This window comes from Carlito syrichta, unplaced genomic scaffold (genome assembly GCF_000164805.1).
Source record: "Carlito syrichta isolate Samal-C Ts95f unplaced genomic scaffold, Tarsius_syrichta-2.0.1 Scaffold314846, whole genome shotgun sequence".
In the NCBI taxonomy this organism is placed as follows: Eukaryota; Metazoa; Chordata; class Mammalia; order Primates; family Tarsiidae; genus Carlito; species Carlito syrichta.
In genome coordinates, this window is record NW_007258942.1 from 62,265 (window position 1) to 71,902 (window position 9,638).

Below are 9,638 nucleotides of genomic sequence, written 5' to 3' on the forward strand. Positions count from 1 at the left end.
GGCTTTTCTTTCTTTCTTTCTTTCTTTTTTTTTTGAGTTGGAGTCTCACTCTGTCGCCCAGACTGGAGTGCAGTGGCCGCTCCCGGCCACCGCAGCCTCAACCTGCTGGGCTCTGGCGATCCTTCCGCCTTAGCCTTCCAAGTAGCTGGAACTACAGGTGCGCGCTACCATGTCCGGCTGGTTTTTGATTTATTGTAGAGATGAGGTCTCGCCAAGTTGCCCAGGCAGGTCTCCTACCCGCGGGCTCAGGCAATCCACTCACCTCAGCCTCCCAAAGGTGCGGGATTACAGGCTGAGCCATGGAGCCTGGCTGGGCTTTTCTTTCTTAACACAGGAAGCTTCTTGAGGCCTGGTTTTGTATCCTGACCCATGCTGTTGGCCTCTGTCTAGAACACCCTTGCTCCTGTTGCTTACATAATTAGTTCACTCATCCTTTTCAAAAAAAAATTTCATTGTACATTTTGAATGCAATTTGCTTTCATTTTCATATTTTAGGGGGAAACTGTTGGAGATTTGATGACTAGAGAAGAAATGAAGTGTAAAACATATTGCTCCCTGCCCCAGAGCTGGTGGAATAAGTGTCTTTGCCTTCAGCTCTGAAATTTGTATTCTCCACTATCCAGGAAGAAAATACAAGATAATGTCCATTCTACTACATTTCCCCCCATTTTGTTTATCCTTGCAAGGTAAATTTTAATGAAAAGTGAAACATGTAAATCTTTATCGAGTAATTTATTGCTCCCCCATTAAATGCTTTAGGAAGCTTATTCTAATTTGCTCATCCTTGAGATCTCAGTTCAAATTTTGATTCCTCAAAGACGACTTTCCTGATGCCCAGATTAGACTGGGATCTCATGCCATATGCTTGGTAGTATTCCTTACTTCCTAGCATGAACTCCAGTTTGCTATGTTATATTTAGGAGGTCATTTGTTTAATGCTCACATTTCCCATTAGAGAATTAGCCACATAGAGAATAGGGCCAGCTTTGTTTTCATGCCATTGAAAGAAAACAGAGTAGAGGCTGAATAAATAGATTCTGACCTACTAAAATAAAGAAGTAATCACCAATGAATGAATTGACCATTAGTGACTGAAATAAAAACCAGAAAGAATGAGCAAAGAAAGGATAAATGAATGAATATGATGCCAGGAGGCATGGGGTGTTGTGGCTCCATGGGTTCTTGGTTTCGCCATAGAAAAAAATTTCAGAGTAAGCCTCAAGTATAGTTTCTGCTTGTTTGTTTGTTTGTTTGTTTTTTGAGCTGGCGTCTCACTCTGTCACCCAGACTGGAGTGCAGTGGCACGCTCCTGGCCACCGCAGCCTCGACCTGCTGGGCTCCAGTGATTCTTCCGCCTTAGCCTCCCAAGTAGCTGGAACTACAGGCACACACCACCATATCTGGTTAATTTTTAAATTTACTGTAGAGACGAGGTCTCGCCAAGTTGTTCAGACTGGTCTCGAACCTCTGGGCTCAGGGAATCCTCTCACCTCAGTCTTCCAAAGTGCTGGGATTACAGGCTGAGCCACTGAGTCTGGCCCTAAAGTATAGTTTAAGATAGGATTTATTAGGAAGGAAAAGGAAATATGTTTTAGAGAGAGCATGGGTGTCTTAAGAGAAAGGGCACAGCTCCTTGGTGACAGCTGAGTGCTTTATATATTTTTATTGGTGATGATTAAGCAATTTATTCTTTATGCTAAGAACCTACATGCTGCATGGAATACATGATGGGTGACAACATATTAATCACAAGCTTTATGATTCCAGCTTCTATTTTTCATTGCTTACCTCTAAGCTTACTTGTGTCATGTGAAATTTTTAAGATAATGACAAAGGTTACTGTTTTACAGTTTGATTAAGCTTCTTCTTAAAGAACACTATGCTTCACTGCCTCTGGCAATTCCCTTTCTGCCTTGTTTTATGGTTTCTGTAACTGAGTGTTCCAACATCCCTATATTCTGGGATTAGATCCTAGTCAGTGTAGGTATTGTTTCAGAGAATCATGTTTCGATAAGTCTGCGCCCTGGTGCCTGACCATCTGGTCTTTTAATTATCTAAGCTATACCTGCCTACAAGAAACTCATCTATGTCTAAGCTATGCTAGCTTCCCTGCCTCAAATAGAGTGTTCTCTTTTCATTTGTTTATTTTTATTTTTCTGAGTCAGGATCTCACTCTGTCACCTAGACTGGAGTTCAGTGGTGCAATCACAGCTCACCACAGCCTTGACCACCTTGGTTCAGGAGACAATCCTTCCACTCAGCCTCCTGAGTATCTAGGACTACAGGCATGCACCACCACACCCAGCTAATTTTTTATTTTTCTGTAGAGATGAAGTCTCACTAGGATGGTTTCAAATTCCTGGAATCAAGCAATCCTCCCACCCTGGCCTCCTGAAGTGAGTCACTGTGGCAAGCAGAATTCAGTATTCTCATCCACATAATAACAAAAGTCCAGGCATATTTCCTCAGTTTAGCAGGATAGTTCAAAACACAAACTCTAGACTATTTCAGGGAAGTTGTTGCAGTGGTATGATCATAGCTCACTACAGCCTCAAACTCCTGGGCTCAAGTGATCCTCCTGCTTCCGCCTACCTCCCACCCAGCCTCTTGGTGCTTCTTGCACTTACCTGTAGAATGAGGATAATAAAGGTAGCTTTATATGCCTGGAAGTACCTTATGAGAATTTAATGGGAAAAAATCACAGATAGCAGTGCATATAATAAACACTAAACTCAATATACCAGTACCTTAAGAAGCTGCCTCTCTCTGGAACCATGAAATTTCCATGATCACTGCCTCCAATCATCGCTATTCTAAGGCACTTATCTTGGCTCACATTAATATAAATATTTAATCAAATCTCTTTGTATATTTTTAGTGTTTATTATTCTGTCTCTAATTTCTCTTAGAGCTGACTTATTGTTCAGGTGCAGAAGGTGCAGTTCCTACAATACTTGTAGAAACCCACAAAAATATTTTAATTTCTTCTAAAATCTGATGGGGGGATAAACAAACTTTTTGGTCAAATAAAATGTTTTCATATAAAAACAACATATTCACCTGTCTACCAACATTGTTGTAGAAATACCTCTTATTATCTATTTTTTTTTGAGCTATCACCCTTTCTAGAATGCAGTGGCACGCTCATGGCTTACCACAGTCTCGACCTCCTGGGCTCAGGCAATCCTTCTACCTCAGCCTCCCAAGTAGCTGGGACCATGTGTTATCATGCCCGGCTAATTTTTATTTTTATTTTTTTAAGAGATGAGGTCTGGCTGTGTTGTTCAGGCTGGTCTCCAATTCCTGGTCTCAAGAGATCCTCTCGCCTCAGCCTCCCAAAATGTTGGAAGGGCCCCATGAAGGCAAAGGTGCCAGGGACCACAGAAGCCATCGTGCAGCCTGGCTCCTTTGCATCAGAGCCTTTATCCGTCATTCAAAAGAAATGAGAACAAAAACCCCAGTGTGGCTTCAAAACATCCTTGCCTTTTCGGATCAGCATGTGGTGAGGGCAAACTGTACGAATGTTCTTACGAGTAAGAACATTCCCGCACTTGTTGTCTTTCTATCCATGCACTCACTACCAGGTGATTGGGAGGACTGCTTCTCCTCTTCCTGTCTTTCTCATGCACTTGTTCTTCAGTCCTCCCCCGCCCATCGCCTCTCTCACAGGTGAACCTGCCTGGCTCATCTTTGCCGGTCTCCCCTTGTTCCTTCTTCGCTGTCCCCTCTCCTCCCCTTGCTCCTGCTCCCATGCCTGCTGTGACAAGTTTTTGGCCTGTCCTAAGGCTTCAGCCTTCTTCATATATTGTGAGCTTCTCACACTGCTTGGTTTTCTTGTCTTTTTTTTTTACATCTCCATCTCTTCCCTTTTCTCTTTCTTGTCTTATTCATTATTCTTGCATATTGTGTTTTAGTTTCTCTTTGATCCCAGTTTGGGGGCACTTTGTTTCTCCTGCTACATCATCATCATCATCATCATTATTATTATCATTATTTTGAGTTGGAGTCTCACTCTGTCGCTCAGGGCTTCCAAGTAGCCAGAACTGCAGGTGTGCGCTACCACGCCCGGCTAATTTTTTTTCATTGTAGAGACAAGGTCTCGCCAAGTCACCCAGGTTGGTCTCGAACCTGCAGGCTCAGGCAATCCACTCGCCTCGGCCTCCCAAAGTGCCGGGATTATAGGATGAGCCACCAAGTCTGGCCTCTTTATTATTTTGTATTGGCTCCTTTCTCTGTGTTGTCTTTCTCTCTCTCTTTCCCTTCTTCCCTCCTCTCTCTCTTTTTCTTTCTTTCACTATCTCCTTTCTCCCACACAACCAGCCCTTCCTCAGGTCTCTGTTAGTCCTTTTTTATTTCTTCCTCTTCCCCTGCAGACCTTACCTCTTTCCTCCCACTCCTAACCAGAGCTGTGGAAACTCCACCTTCTGCTCTGACTGGTGTAGCCAAGAGGACATCCTCTCCCTCAGTCACAACAGCTGCTGGAACAGAGACGTGACATGTGACTGCAACCTTGCCTCCCTGAGTTGGGTCTCCATGCACAGCCACTCAATAAGTCATTCATTTTTCTTTTCTTTTTAATTTTAAAGATGCGGGGTACACTTCAGGATTAGGTACATAGTGGTCATCATACAGGTGAAGTTTGGGCCTCCCTTTGGTCCCCACTTACCTTGGTTGGAGATAAGGTACCCATACTGATGTTACGTCTCCCCCCTCCCCCGCAGTGTCCCGCTACTGCCAATTCCTTTCTTATAGTATTAAGGTAATTCATTTTTCAATGAAGATATCAGGAAGGAAAGAAGGGGAAGGCAAATGTGTCACATGTTCTGATGCTCAGCGGGTATCAGGGTCATCAAATCACCTGCTACTACCTGCCCTGGGACAGAGAAAATGTGGCTCTTTGTTTTGTTTTATTTTTTTTAGAGATGGGGTCTCATTCTGTCACCCAGGATGGAATGTAGTGGCATGATCATGGCTCACCATGGCCTCAACCTCCTGGGCCTAGGTAATACTTCTGCCTCAGCCTCCTGAGTAGCTGGGACTACACCACCACCCTCAGCTTATTTTAAAAAAAAAAAACATTTTTTGCTCAGCCTGTAATCCCAGCACTTTGGGAGCCCGAGGTGAGTGGATTGCCTGAGCCCGTGGGTTCGAGATCAGCCTGGGCAACTTGGTGAGACCTTGTCTCTACAATAAAAAATCAAAAATTAACCAGGTGTGGTTGTGCACCCTGTAGTTCTGGCTACTTGGAAGGCTGAGGCAGGAGGATCACCAGAGCCCAGCAGGTCGACGCTGGAGTGGCTGTGAGTGTGCCACTGCACACCAGCCTGGGCGATGGAGTGAGACTCCAACTCAAAAAACCCCCCAAAACAGAAAACAAACAAACAAACAAACACTACATTTTTTGTAGAGACAGGGTCTTTCTATGTTGCCTAGGCTGGTATCAAACTCCTGGCCTCAAGTGATCCTCCCAAAGTGCTGGGATTACAGGTGTGAGCCTCTGCACCTGGCTCTTTAGCAAATATTTAGCTCTCTTCTAGGTAATCACCCCATCCCCTGCTTTTCCCTAAGTAGAGGATGGGGGCCTAAGGTGATCTCCAGGTGCTGAGAAGGAATATGATGCCCCAGCCTCCTCTGCTCCTGCTGACACTTATCCTATTGTCATTGCCAGATGAAGCCCAATACCTAACTTATGATCTGGTCTGTATTGGTTCACCTCAGCTTTCTCAGGTATGCTGGGTCCTCTTAGGCAGGGCTGTGAGCCCCCTATCCTTGGCGCAGGGGCCCCACCACAGGGCAAACTTCCTGTTAGGTTCTTGGCTACTTCTGGGTCCTGTTTGTGTCACTCGAACATTCCTCAGGAAAGCTAAAAAGCAGTCTTACCTTCCATGTAACTTAGCTCGCTCTAGCTAAACTTAGGCTGCCAGTCAGCCTAAGAGGTTTTTTCTAAGTCCTAAGTGAGAAGCAGGACGGAAATAATCCTTTCCTTATTTACCCTTATTTAACTAACACACATGATAGTACTAGTCCACACTTGGACGACAGTTAATATGTACTTTAAGTAACTTAAATCTGGGTCAACCACCCTTCGAGGAAGATGCATCGTTATCATTTACACTTAACAGTTGGGCAAACTGAGGCACAGAGAGGTTGATGCCTTGCCCAGGATTGCACAGTCCTTGGCAGAAGGTGGAGCCCAGATGGGAACCTTGGTGGCTTGGCTGCTCTCCCAGCTCTGCTGAACCCTGAGCCTTCTGCCTTTATTCCTCCTTCTGCTTCTCCTCCATCACCCACCCAGGCCAGAAAAAGGCAGGTTTTCTTTTATTTTTCCCATGCCTCAATGCTCTTGCTACTGTGAAGCTGGGTTCTTTGCCATATAAAGACTGGATTGGGTTCAGCTCCTTTTGAACCTTTTCTTCTGTGTTTCCGGAGAGACTATGAGTTGATGCCAGCTGCGAGGCAAATGTTTCACTTCTTCACTGTCCACTTCAGAGGAATTCTGGGAGCTGCCAAGACTGGCAGGTGGCGGGCATCCAACCCGCATGTGGAGATCCAGAATGTGTCCTCGAGAGCCTCGCTCAGATATCAGCTCCTCCCTCGGCAGCTAATGATATCCCCGAGGACACACGGCAGGACTGTTTCCTCTGGCAGCAAAAAAGAATTTGGCAAGGGCGGCCTCCCACCCTCTCCCGCCTGGGAGGCCCTGTGTCTGGGCAGCCGCCCGAGGTGAGGCTGCCGGTCCTGGGGGCTCCACAGGGAGGTAGGCCTGTTGCGACAGGGACAGGCCTTCTATTTTCTTCATCTTCTACCTCAAAGCGCTCTCAAACAGGTTCGGGTCAGGTTTGCTGGACAGTGTTTCCCTGCTGAAGCTGTTATCCACGGGTTCCTAGGTTTGCCTGTAATAGAAATTGACACGAGGCCAAACATTCTCAGACAGACAAGGCTTCGTTGGGGGAAGGGCCCTTGTATGAGGGAGACAGCTTAAGAGGAAGAGTCTTCGGACTGTTTCCCTGAGGGGAGTTTTCCGGAGTTTTCGTTAGATGAGGGGAGAGGTGTAATGTCAAAGGGAAGGTATGTTAGCAAGATCAGGAAGGGGTTTTAGTCAGGTAAGAGTAGTGCAGACGCAAACATTATACTTTGCAAGTACAAAAAATGGTGGATAAGCCCCACCTGGGGAGGGAATTTTAGTATTGAGAGAGGTGACCGCTAGAGAAAAGCTAGGCAGACAGGGTGGGTCCCAGTGACAAAGCAGTAAAACTTCCTGCAGGCCTCTCAAGCAGCACAGCTGGCATTGGTAAACAAGCTCCCTACAGGCCTCTCAAGCTAGAATTTAAGCTCTCACTGCTGAGATAGAAAAACAACCAATCAACTCACTGCCAAGTGCTGACCAATCAGCTCACCATTAGGCCCGTACTTCCTGCCAATTGGTTCTTAGTATCGACCAATTAGCACAACTAGTGCCAACCAATCAGCTCACAGTTAGTGCTAGCCAATCAGCTCAGTCTTAGGGCTATATATATATAAGGAGCCAACTGAACTAGGGTCGCTGCCTGCAGAAGGTGAGGCTCTTGAGGTGGTATCGTCTGCGTGTAAGCTTGCCGGACCACTGAGTCGGCAACATTCTCAGGGCTTGGCTTGCTGGCCCATTAGAGCCAACACTCCTGGGGCTAGGCTTGTCAGACCATCAAACTGGCACTCCCTGGGGCTTTGCTAGCCTACCCACTGAGCTGAGACTCTCAAAGCCCAGGCCGAGCTGAAAAATCCATATCAGTATTATAATGAAGCAGGGTTACAATCAGATACTCACTGGTCCTCGTGCGCATGCGGGATAGGGCTAGGCAGGGGGCTATGGTCCCAAGCAAGATTTATGATGAAACACTGTTAATGGAGTGTTGTTGCACTCTGGTGGTTAAAATATGTGACAGAGGCTGAGGCCTGAGCCATATAAATAAGCCATGCATCAAGAGGAGGGAATGCCCCTACACCTGTGGTGATAGTGGCCTCTGCTGCTCCCATTTCTCTGCAGGCAACAGCTACATTAGTGTCATGTCCTTCCCTCAATAATAGCCCAAGTTCACTGAAGAGCTTCAACAAACATGTTTTTAAAAAAATTTCATTTAAATTTTTAATAATAGAGACAGGGTCTTGATATGTTGTCCTGGCTGGTCTCCAACTCCAGGCCTCAAACAATTCTCCTACCTTGGCCTTCCAAAGTGCTAGGATTATAAACTTGAGCCCAGCAAATGTGTTTTGAGTGCTGCTCCCTGTCAGACTCTGCTGTAAATGCAGGGACTACAGAAAGGAAAGTGGCTGTGGCTGCCTGTAAGAAGCTCACACACAACCTGATGGGAAATCAGACCCGCACCCACCTAGCTACCAGACAGTCCCTTGGAACCCCATCTTAGTGGTTGAAAGGGGATGTTATGGAGCAGGCAGGGGGAAGTAAAGTGTTCTGGGAGGAGAGGGTGGTGGCAGAAAGTGTCACAGAGGAGGTGACATCTTAACTGGTCCATTGAAGTATAGGGATTTTGTAGAGGAAGAAGGGGAGTGATTCTGGCTTGACTTTGAAAGCATCTAAAAGGTGAAGAGAGAAGCTTCTGTGATGTTCTTTGATGGATCATTCCAAGTTTCTGGCTTCTTTTCCCAAGTTGTGGACTTACATTCACCCCACTGGTTTCACCTGTCTCCGGTCATCTTGTCTACTAATTCAGTGCCTCTTAGGAAAGCCTGGTTGCTTACTAGCAATGTCACAGTCCCCTAGGACTTTGGTAGAAACGCAAATTCTTAGACCCCAATTCAGCTCTACTGAATCTGAAGCTCATGGAATCTCATCTGATACAAAGTGGAAGTTGACAGCCACAGCTCTGACACACCCAGAACTTCAGGGGCTGGTGCAGAGGTTGAGAATGATCTAGGGTGCTAGCTGTGTTCCTTCCAAGAGACCTGTCAGAGGTTCCTGCCTGGGTATCTATGTCCACTGTCCAGACATATCGTGCAGCCACCAGGGCTGGTCTAGGGCAGCTTATATTTATTTATTTAGTAGAGATGAGGTCTCGCTCAGGCAGCATTTTATTTATTTATTTGAGATGAGGTCTCACTATGTTGTCCAGTGGTCTCCGGCAGTTGCCTATTTATTTATTTATTTATTTATTTATTTATTTATTTATTTATCGAGGTGTGGCTATGTTGTCCAAGTCTCCAACTCCTGGGCTCAAGCAATCCTCCCTCCTCGGCCTCCCAAGGAGCTTCGATTACAGATGTAAGGCAGGACTCCTGGCTTTCACGTGGTTTCTTCTAGGGTTTGATTACAAATGTGAGGCGGGACTCCTGGCTTTCAGGTGGTTTCTTCTAGGGTTTGATTACAAATGTGAGGCAGGACTCCTGGCTTTCAGGTGGTTTCTTCTAGGGTTTTGCACACGGCAGGAGAGAGAGGTCCTGCCCCAGACTTATTCCCGCCCCTGATATCGGCCTCCTTACTTATGCAAGTGAGCAAGCGTGCTCTCCTGGGGTCATTCGTCTAAGCGCCCGGGACGGCGGCCACTCCCACCGCAGAGCGGGTGGGGTGGCCTTTCTCCAAAGAAAGACTGGGTCAGGTGACCGTGAGCATACTCAGCAGGAGACGCGGAAGGACGGCGCCCAGG

At 46.3% G+C, this 9,638-nt stretch overlaps 1 protein-coding gene across 1 annotated transcript in view; it reads left to right on the forward strand.

The window, feature by feature from the left end:
* Positions 1 to 9,638, forward strand: part of FUCA2 (alpha-L-fucosidase 2) — a 42,373-nt gene that overhangs the window by 13,376 nt on the left and 19,359 nt on the right. The gene's annotated exons all lie outside the window — the stretch shown is intronic.